The sequence below is a fragment of the Bombus affinis genome, unplaced genomic scaffold (assembly GCF_024516045.1).
Source record: "Bombus affinis isolate iyBomAffi1 unplaced genomic scaffold, iyBomAffi1.2 ctg00000197.1, whole genome shotgun sequence".
NCBI classification, from domain to species: Eukaryota; Metazoa; Arthropoda; class Insecta; order Hymenoptera; family Apidae; genus Bombus; species Bombus affinis.
Genome location: NW_026108902.1, coordinates 232,054 through 242,968, shown reverse-complemented (window position 1 = coordinate 242,968; position 10,915 = coordinate 232,054). Strand labels below are relative to the sequence as shown.

Here is a 10,915-nt window from a genome sequence, read left to right as displayed (position 1 = left end):
TGTCGTCGAGACAGAAATTGCTGCGAATATCGCGGAAAGCAGAGCGACGGTAAAGAGTATTACAGGAAAAAGTTGTTCGGAATATTAGCCTTGGCAAACATATTTCAAAGCCGTTGAATATGGCGAGATTGTCCGCTTTGTAAATATTTACCGAAAAACATGTCGTACGAAGCTGGGCAATAAACGCGTTTTTCCACAGTTACAAACAAGTATCGTACGTATGAAACAAGTAACGACGAATTTTCCATTCCACGGCACGCGACAATTGACCGTATTATCAGCGTTTCGTCAGAGTTTCAAGAACTGCGTTTTCTTTTCTGTATTTATGGTTTCGCAACTGTAAAACGGAAGGTTTATTCTGGAGATGCGAGTTCGCGTGAACAACTAGCGCAACGAGTAAAAACACGCGGTTTTTGCAACTCGATCGAATTGTTAGCAACTGTGTGTACGAGATCGTATTACTCCCATCGTTGATCGATGTCAGGCTTCTATCCGAGCACACGGACAACGTTCTCCAACGACCAATCAAACATACCAGATAATAATTTTTCATTGTATCATTATTGTAGCTATTAACGACACGGGCTTGTTGTCGCATGATAAAAAGCATGCAACTGCGCTGACACGATAATACAGCGAACTTTTGCACGCTGCGATGGAAAACGCGTCGTTACCTGTTTCGTACGAACGATACTCGTTTGTAATTCTGTAAAGAAACGTCCGTGGACGAACATTATATAAAGTTCTTCCTTCTTCTTCTTCTTCTTGTCTGTAAATCAACTCCTTACAATTTGACGGTTTAAACACACGGTTTTCGCACACCCCGTATATACAGGATGCAACGGAACAACGTCTGAAAGCGAGAACAACGCGAATCCTTGTGGAAAAATGAAGAAAAAGTATAGGATAAAACGTTCTCATTTTCGACTTGGAGAATCGAGTCTGAAAATTTATCAAGTATACTCGAACTGTATCTGAATATCGGTTCGAATAATAAATTTATTTAATTATATAATTAATTTATTACAAAGGAAATACAATCTGGATGTGAATGTTAAATGGAAACAAATTTTGCTAAGTTGAAAATCGATCGTATCGTAATTACCACGACTCGTTGTTTACAGATTAAAAATCTGTTTTACGAATACGAGGAGCTATATATCTACTATTATTAATCAATTTTTATGAAAAATTTCGTACGATGCGCGGAAAAATTCTAATTTGATAAATTGTTGGAAACGTGGAAAATTGAATGCAATAAAATTACGTGGCACGGTTTACACGGTTGCAACTTTATGACCCACTTAGGTCAAGTAGCAATGAAATTTATTGCATATATCGGAAATTCAAGGCACGTAATTGGCAGTTTATAAACAAATTATTTGTTCTCTTAATTAAATTGCCCGCGTCGAAAGCTGTGAAACGTTTTTGTATCGAAATCGAAGAATCCAACATCGCGATCCTATGAATCGAAGAATGCGACGTAAATGTTCGAAGTATGGTTGAGAAACGATAGAAAATTCCAAGTGTTACGCTGTATTTCTCGTTCGATTTGAATCGAAATTTTAATGAGGAACAGCGCCGATTGATATTTAAAAGTGAAACGGTTAAGAGCAACGATACAGGTTTTGTTAAAAGCAATTGGTCTATTTACCTCGCTGTTTAAACGGGTTTGTTTGACGTTACTTTGATCAATTTCCATTGACACTTTTATAGATAGCATTCTTTTTTACGGATGGAAAGCCGTCTGATGGAAATTTGTCTGAAATGTCCGTCGTAAAATTGCGTTTTCGCGGGCAACAGAAAACAATGGAATTTTGTACAAAAGCGCAATACTTTAATTAGCGCAAAATTCCATTTTCCCCGCTGGGAAATTGAATTTTCTATTAAAGCGTGATACGTTTAATCAGCGGTGGCGTAAATTCAACAAACTAACAACTGGAATATTGACTTGTCACAATTTTGTGACACCGTATATGTCGTTGATACGTTCCAGTCTGGTCGTATTTACAATTTCAGAAATTTTGCAACTATTTTTTCATTTTATCCGTAACGAGAATAGCGAAGATAAGACAGGCAAACGTGGTAAAACGTTGATAATTCGGTTACAGGGAAATCGAATAAATTCGAAGTTGAAGAAAGTAAGAGAAAGTCGAAACGAAGCAAACGCGATTCCTTAAGCCACGATGTTCAGGGATTTTATAATCTTTCCGGTGACGTCTTCGACGTGGAATACCCAGAAGCTGAGAAATTGATTCTGTACGATGAAAAAGACGATGTCTCCACAGAATACAACGATACAATAGTGGAAGAATTATCGATCGACGTAAATCCTGTTGAGAAATGCTCAGTTGGTATGACCGCTAGTTACTAAAAGGTTACTAGGGTTGTGTTGGTACGACTCCTAACGACGCTCTTTTGTCATAGGAGTCGACCACGCCTTAATTGCTAAGACGCATTGGGAGAGTTTAAACGTTTGCTGTGTGATTTGGTGTTTTGTATAAGAGAGAAAATAAAAGGTGTGATAACCAATCCGAGTGGATCCGAGATTGATTATCAACCCCAACCTATATAAAATAACAAATCCCGAGGAAATTGGATACTTCTCTGGTCCTAAATGGCAAAGGAACAGATTATCAAGTAAGTCAAATATTTTTCCAAATGCCATTCTTGTACAATCGTTGCTTTTTTACTTACCACGTACAATATAGCGGTTAATAAATTAACGAATCATCGAATATTACTGAAAGAAAGAAATTGTACTGATATTCCAATCTATCGTGTACAAAAGTAATAATAACAGCATGTAATATAAGAATAGCTTATCTTCAGCCTTAAAAGGAACTCGGTTTACAATTATTCTCCCTATTGCGTTCCACTCTCTCTTGATCTTCTACACGTTCATCTATATTTCGCTGTTTTTAATTTATTTTATTATTCCCTGTCTATTACACATATGTATATTGTCCATTGCACGAATCTTTATCTATCTTGCCTAATTTAATGTAAAAAAATAGAAAAATAGACAAATTTGCTGGAGGAATACGTTTACCAAAATTTGTCAAGAATTTTAAAGAAATTTGCAGGATGAAATTCACGGTGATACCGAATTGATATTTTTGAAATTATACTTTTGAAATAATTATTTATATCATAATAATTATTCCACGAATACTTGCTCGTAGATATTAATTTATGCTTTTAATAATCATGCGTTTAAGCTATCAAGTCGAGTCGAGTAGACTTTCTAATTTCGTTGAAGATAAGTCGATTTCTAAGATAAGTCATTTCTAGAGAAAAGACCAACTGCTAAGGATTCGCCGCCACGATGGCTAGAGCTTGGAATAGCTGCTGATTACTCCGTGGTAGATTTTCATGGAATTCGAGTACAGCAATATATCTTGGCTCTTTTAAACATCGTAAGTAATACCAAACGAAATTCTGTTATTATACTTAGATATAGAATACCTTCTCCTACATATGTACGCGAGCAACCGGGAAACATAGGGCAGAGTTATGCGTATCTCTGTATTTTCAAGGTACGCTACTTGCTTTCAAACATCTCGATCGTATACTCGGATGGAAGCTCTGTATTTTCTGTTTACACTGTTCAAAGCTTACACGTATCTTTTAAAGAGTTCTGCAAATAATTTATCCGTAATGGAATTTTGTAATCGATTAATTTCAGCCATTCGGTAATTGGTTTTCCAATGCTGTTGAGATTAATAACGTACATTTCCTAAGATAAATATAACGAATAAAATTAATTTTTTAGGAAAATTATATAAGATACGATGTATTTACGAGAGTTTTGAATAATAATTTATTTGTAAGGCTGTAATACTGTTTTAACGCCTGTTACATTTTCGTACGTATTTTAATCCTAGGTCAGTGCAATTTACATGGACCCATCGCTCGAATCCAACATGATTCTAGTGATCGTACGAATGATTTTATAAGCGGAAAAACGAGACGTTATGGTAAGCGATTTCCATTAAATTAAATCATTTAACTAAAGTAGTAACTATCTGAGATACGCATATGCGAGTGTCAATTATTTTATTTTCTACTTATCTGTACAGTGTATGGTATATAAATTATATAGGTCAAAATATCTGCGCATGACGTTTTAGGTCGATAAAATGCAACGAGTTCCATTTTGTTAAATTGGACAACCGTGAACGATCCCTTGGAAACAAATTTCCAAACAAACAATTTTCACGGATCATTGACAAACCTCGCATTTATCGTGTATCCGAAATATCTGTATAATCGACTATTAAACCTTTTTCATCTCTTAAGAATCTTAATTTAATGTTATAGACCTATGATAATATCATTGATATACGACACTTGCGATTCCTTTTACTTTTCTTTTTCTGCTATTCTTCTCTGCTGTTGAATCAACATTTCAACATTTTTCAGGAAGATTAAAATACTAATAGCGTTACAAGTTACATTTGATTACAATCAACAACACGATTACTTGCACATATATTTATTATCATTGACGAATATTTATATATAGTATATAATGCATGATGTAATAATAAATATAATATATTCGTAATATTTGCTAGCTTTTATTAAGAAAATATTAAACGTTGTCGTAGGTCCGCCGTGGCGATGCCAGACGATCTCTCGAGAACGTGAACAAATGGAACAGAAAGATGCTGTCCTCGAAGGACGTAAATCACGATGTTGCTGTATGGTTGACGCGATTAGATATAGGAGGTCCTTCCGGTTACGCACCTGTGTCAGGAGTATGCGATCCCGCGAGATCGTGCGCGTTAAATCGAGACGAAGGCTTGACCAGCGCCTTTATCATCGCTCACGAAGTAGCACACATGTGAGTGTCCCACATGTTGGGATATCGTTGGCAAACTGAAATATTCATAACTGGCCTGGGTATTTACGCAGAGACCGTGTGCTATTTATTTATGCAAATACGTACTTTTACGAGAATAATTTGAAAAATGAAATCTCCATAGGAGAACTTATTATCTTTACCGAATATCACAACGAGTACTGTACTTTGAATCTGCCATAGATTTTTGCGTATTATGTGCGTTCTTGCATTCCTCCTTTCACCTACGATGGCTCTTAAACAAGAAACGATATCGTAACGAGAAATACAACTTAGCTGAGCGTCCACTTTGGTTCCACTAGTGTTGTCCCATACGACTTTGTGTTTGACCTCGCTATTAGGGGACTTTTTACCCAACGTTTCCTTCACCGCCTTCACTACCTTCGATTTATCGAACTTGAGACTTAAACTGGCCGTTACTAAATCTTCCGGCTTCTTCGACATCGGTTGGTGTCTCTTCGTGAACCAATTCGACGGTGCCATAAAGGTCGAAATAGCGGCTTTCGAGGATCCGCTAGGCTTACTTTTAGCTCCGTGCAATGTCGACACGTCGAAGCTGTTGGAACGGAAGCTCTTCGATCGACTTCCTTTCTGTTCGGTCGTTTTTCCGGGCCAGTTTGATTTGCTATCGTCCCGGGAACTCGGCGCTTCCTCGCCGCATCGGTTGATTTCCGTCGCGGAAGACGCTAACGAGCTTAGGATCGATATCAGATCCGTATTAGAGCAGACAATGCCCGCAGCACCGGAAACGGATGCACTCGCGGCTCTTGGCAGTTCCGAGACGCGCTTTCGGAGAGAAGACGTCGGCGAAACCGACGGAGTAGGCATTTCAGAGAATCGTTGTTTCGGCTGTTGAGTGTAACGTTGAGCGGAACTGTTACCCTCCAGCGGCTGTATTTCGTACACTTGCTCCGTCGACGTCCTGTACATCCTTAAGCGCACCTGGCAAACGGATTGCTTTTATTCGAAAGACAGTTTCTTTTTTATCATAATTCGTGCGTTATGATACATGTTTCGATGATTGAGCCGTTAAGCGTGACAAAGCGATGGAATTGTTTTGCACAGAAATTCTGGTTCTAAAATTATGTTAGGGATTCTAGGGCGTAATAACATCTTGGAACGCAAAGTTATCGATGTGTCGATGAAAGTTAAGCGAGCTTTATCGAAGCACACGTTCGAGTCTTTGGGCGATTGCTAGGAATACGCGTAATGTTCTTTTCTGTGAGCTGAAAAGTTGAACGACTATAAAAGGCGTTTGTAGAGGATTTCAAAGCGGAAGAAGAAGCGATACAAATGTTTAGAATCAGAAATTATCTGTTTATATAGAGATCTATTTGATGCAAGATCTAAAATCAATCAAATCGGATTGTATGGATTGTGTATTTGTCTGTGTTAATCCTTTGACGTCGATACCAACGATGTATATAGCGAATGGCGGTTATCAGCCAAGATTATGAGCACGTACGCAAATAGACTAGAATATTTTGCAAGAATGAAATGTCTTGGTATGGTACGCTTTAATCTATCTATCCAAGTCAAAATAAGTATAAAAATCGCGTGGCAATCAACATATTTAAAAAAAAAAAAAAGAAAAAAAAGAGGAGAAACAGATGCTTCTGATTGTTTTTTAGTGCATTTTCATAAAATCTTCTAAATGTTTAATTCTCATAGAATAAAAGGGAGAGTATACGTTTGAATCTCAGCAGATTTTATTAATTCTTTGAAACCATAAATACAATATGAGTATTACATCAACTTTAGTTCATACATGTAACAACATATTATTCTGCATGTAGCAGTTACATTTAATGAAACATTTACTTATCCAATAAATCCATATTCTCTACTAAACGTTCGTTTATTAATAAAACTGCCATAATCGTCCACGCATTGTTCGCTTCCTTAATTATTTTTCAAAGTATAACGATAATCAATGATGCAACAGAAATATCACGTAACATCCCAACAATCTTACATGAGATTTTAGCTGTTTTTACTATACAAATTAAGTCATTATTAAAATAAGTCATTATAATAATATATATATATATATGTCGGAGATGAAAGAACACCGGAACGTTCCCTTTGGAACTTTGGGAAGACCCCTAGTATTGAAATTTAGATTTCACCATAGCCGTATTAAGAAACTGTTGTCATTCGATCCGACTGTATTTATTTGAGATTTATGATAGTGAGGCGACAATCAGTCGCCGAACGTAGCCGCGGTCAAAGGGATGAACGTTTTGTCTAACAAAGGCATGAAGTAATTCTATAGCTCTTCTTAAAAGAAATACTTGGGACAGGGCACGACGGTAAACGTTTCAATGGTTTCTGCCCCGTGGCTCGCCACACGCAGACTTTGTCCTTCGGGTAAGATGATTGCCAGATGCCAACGCATCTTCACAGTATATGTTTAGCTGAGCGAGGACCGGCTACGAATATTAAGTTTCAATTATACAAAGTCTTTCAAATAGGCAAATAGCCTGTGCCCCAACTATGGGAAGATAAGAGAAATCTATCCTTCCACGAACGACGCTTCTCGCTAGCAACTTTTCCCAAGGACAGCTAATATCTTTCTCTAACCACCAACATGGAAATTGACCAATTAACAGCAACGTCAATTTCCCACACCCTTCGAACGGAGACTTTTCTCCGCTGTCCAAGAATCCGATGATCTCGTGCCCTTTTTTTTTTTTTTTTTTTTTTGCGTGGGGAGGGGAAAATGCTATTACGCGTGCCCAGTGACCCGCATCACTGGGTTATGTGGGAGTCGGTCGGTTGTCGTTGCCATACCCACTAAAAACCCCTCCTCCTTCTTCCTCCGCTTAGAGGGCAGACAACCCCGGTAAAACCTGTCGGCAGTCATCAGGGTTGTCCTTTCGTGCCCCGTTGTATCTACTTCTTCGGGCAGTTACTGCTCATGTTGTCCTCTCAGCCAGTTCAGAATACTGGACTGGTCTCCTTCTGCGGTTTTTCGTTGTTTCGTGTTCTTGCCCTCATTGCTCCACGTAGTTGTTGTTTCGCTCGTTCTCCCCCTTGCCTCTTCCCAGGCCCTCGCTGTCACCCTCCTGTGACACATGACGGTCTTGCAGAATTGCCTGAATTTATTCCAGCTCTCGTTCTTGGCGGTCAACGTGGCGATCAGATTGCCCACGTCTATCTTCCCGCCCAGAGCGTTCTCCAGCTCGATCCTTCTGTCCGTCCACTTCGGGCACGCGAAGAGGGCGTGCTCTGCATCGTCGTTCGGGTCTACACAGTCGAGACAGTTGCCGTCGCTGTCCTTGCCAATCCTTTTTCTATAGACACCGAAGCTCCCATGCCCGGTTAGCAGCTGCATGGTGTGGTGATCGATGTCCATCTTCTTTTTGGTAAATAGCAGCGCACTCGGTATTAATTTCTTTGTGATATTTTCCTTTTTGTGGTTGTTCCACTCCTTCTGCCAGTCATCTTGGGCCTTCTTGCGAATCGCCTCCAGTTCCTCCTTCAGCTTGCAGCCGTCATCCGTGCCAATCCTGGACCCATGGATCTTGTTCCTCTCGTAGGTCTCTCCGAGCATCTTTATCTTTATGTAAATCGGGAGATTCCCGGTCAACACGCAAAGTGCCGCGTGGGAGACGGTACGGTATGCCGGCGTTGTTATGCACAGGGCCGTTCGTTGTGCTCGTTTCAGCTTTTTCCTGTTCTTATCGGTATTCGCTGCTCTAGCCCACACCGGTGCTCCGTAAGTTACGATGGACTCCCACACGTTGTAGTAGAGCCTACGAGCCAAGCTGGGCGGCCCGTTGATGTTGGGTAGAATTCCCCTAAGGGCTCCTATTAACTTGTCGGCTCTATTACACACCATCTCGATATGCGCACCGAACCTCCGACTGGAGTCGATGACGACTCCGAGATCTCGTTCCCTTAGGCACACCCATCATAGATTTCTTCGACAGCGTCACCGCGACGGAGAGCCACTCACTCTAGTGCGATCTCATCGGCAATCGACCTGTCTTTCGTATACGTAATAATTGCCCCTTGCTCTAACATACAGTGTAACTTAGACGCTAACGAAGGGTAAAGTTCGTCATCCCGTTGACCGCGGATTCGTTATTGAGCCTAGGATCATCGTCATTTGCTTCTCGAGTATCTAATTATCGCGATTACTTGTCCAATTCCATCATAGTCATATTTGCACTAGTAAATATCTCCTCTATTGCATAACGATCACGTCTAGCGCCAATAGGGATTCGTTTCACGCCCTTATCCCTAACTCTAATCTTAACGCCAACCCGACATATATATATATATATATATATATATATATATATATATATATATATATACATACATATATATATTTTATACATACATACATATATCAATTTTTATACACACAATTATACATATTCATTTTCATTTAATATTTTCATTTAATAATTTAATAAACCTTCGTCCCGCAAAGGCAAATAAATTCACGCATAACATTTCTCTTCAGCGGCATTGTTCTAGGATTGTATTTGTTGAAAGAAGGATAGCATTAAGCGCTGGAATAAAGAATGACGAATCGTTATTCTTTAACCATCGTACTTAGACTCATATTTATTGAGCTACTTGTATTTTAATCGAAGTCTAATATCCTCCATCTGTAGGCGTAAATATTACTGCCGTTGTTAATGTCATTTTAAGTTTTACTACTGGAAAGGACATTTAAGTTTGAAGGCAGGCAAGTCTACTGTTCTTAAAGCTGACATTTAGACATCTAAGATTTTTTGTGTCTTTATTGACAAAAATATATTTGACTTTGCATATCTAAAATAAAGGATTTGCGTTATCTAAAATAAATAGATCATCTTTCTTTAGAAAATTCAATGTGGTGAAATTAGAATATGAGATAAAAGAAATACTATGCATACTTATTGTTCTTCTTAAAAATTAAAGGAATACTCATAATCCTAAAACATCCTTTCTATGTTGTACTAGATATATATACAATTAAAATGTGTAATAATGTGAATGATAAACTAGTTCGAATAATTATTTTGCTTAAACGTAAGTTAATTGAAATCAGATGAATGTTATACACGCATTATACCGTGCATTATGAACTATTGATTGATTGATGCTCATATTTAATTATTAACGAGAAAATTAGAAAAATCAAATTGAATTTAATCTGTCCTTCTTATATTTATTAAGATGAGTTCTGGGGCTTGAAACACTCGAGATTAGAAATTTTGATTAATGTTTCACATTATGACTGGACGCTTGTTGTAATATCTTTTGTACGAGATACACTATACATACACAAGATCAAAATGGAATTTCGAAACGGTCGTATCGTTCAACAAAAATCTCTTTTATCTTTGATTCTCTTCATAAAAATGCAATTCTCCTTTACAGAACATCATATAACATTTATTGTACGATATATTGTTCAATTATATTTCGAAATTTTCAGCTTCGAATCTTTGTTTAATTATACTGTAGAATTAAATATCATGCGTTATTTAAATATAGAGATAGACTAAACTTTTGTTCACATTTATTAAAGCTGTATCAACTGAGATGCTTAAATTTGCGAAATTTCATGGACTTTTATATTTAATTTTTCATCATGAATCCCGCTTTGCGATACAATACATATTAGATTTATAATATCTTAAATTTACAGTACCAATGCTGATTTTATCTGAAACTATTTGTTTGCAAATGATATCTTTCTTCGTTGGAATTACCCTTCACTTATAAATTAATAATTATTAACATTGAACAGTATTGTTAAACTTCAATAAAAATAGGATCGATAACTTAATGATAGTTAAAGAAACTTCCTATTACAGGTATAACAAATCATATTGAATTTTGTTTAGAAAACAATAATAAAAATGGGTGTCTTTTTGTGAAAATAATTTACAGCATATCACTCGACTTATTCATATAAGAGACATTAGTTTGTTTAAATACCCTGTTGCACCCTTTTATTCATTTTCAACCCAATTTTTTCACAACATTAAAAAATATTTTAAGCCTGAAGAAAAACATGAAAAACTTCTTATTAGCATGATT

The 10,915-nt window shown here is 37.4% G+C and overlaps 1 long non-coding RNA gene across 1 annotated transcript; it reads left to right on the top strand.

The window, feature by feature from the left end:
* Positions 1 to 2,339: 2,339 nt before the first annotated feature.
* On the top strand, positions 2,340 to 3,622 carry LOC126927675 (uncharacterized). The gene is made up of 4 exons (XR_007715767.1): positions 2,340 to 2,354; positions 2,428 to 2,640; positions 3,295 to 3,419; positions 3,540 to 3,622. It is a non-coding gene; the product is annotated as an uncharacterized LOC126927675 (long non-coding RNA).
* The last annotated feature ends 7,293 nt before the right edge of the window (positions 3,623 to 10,915 follow it).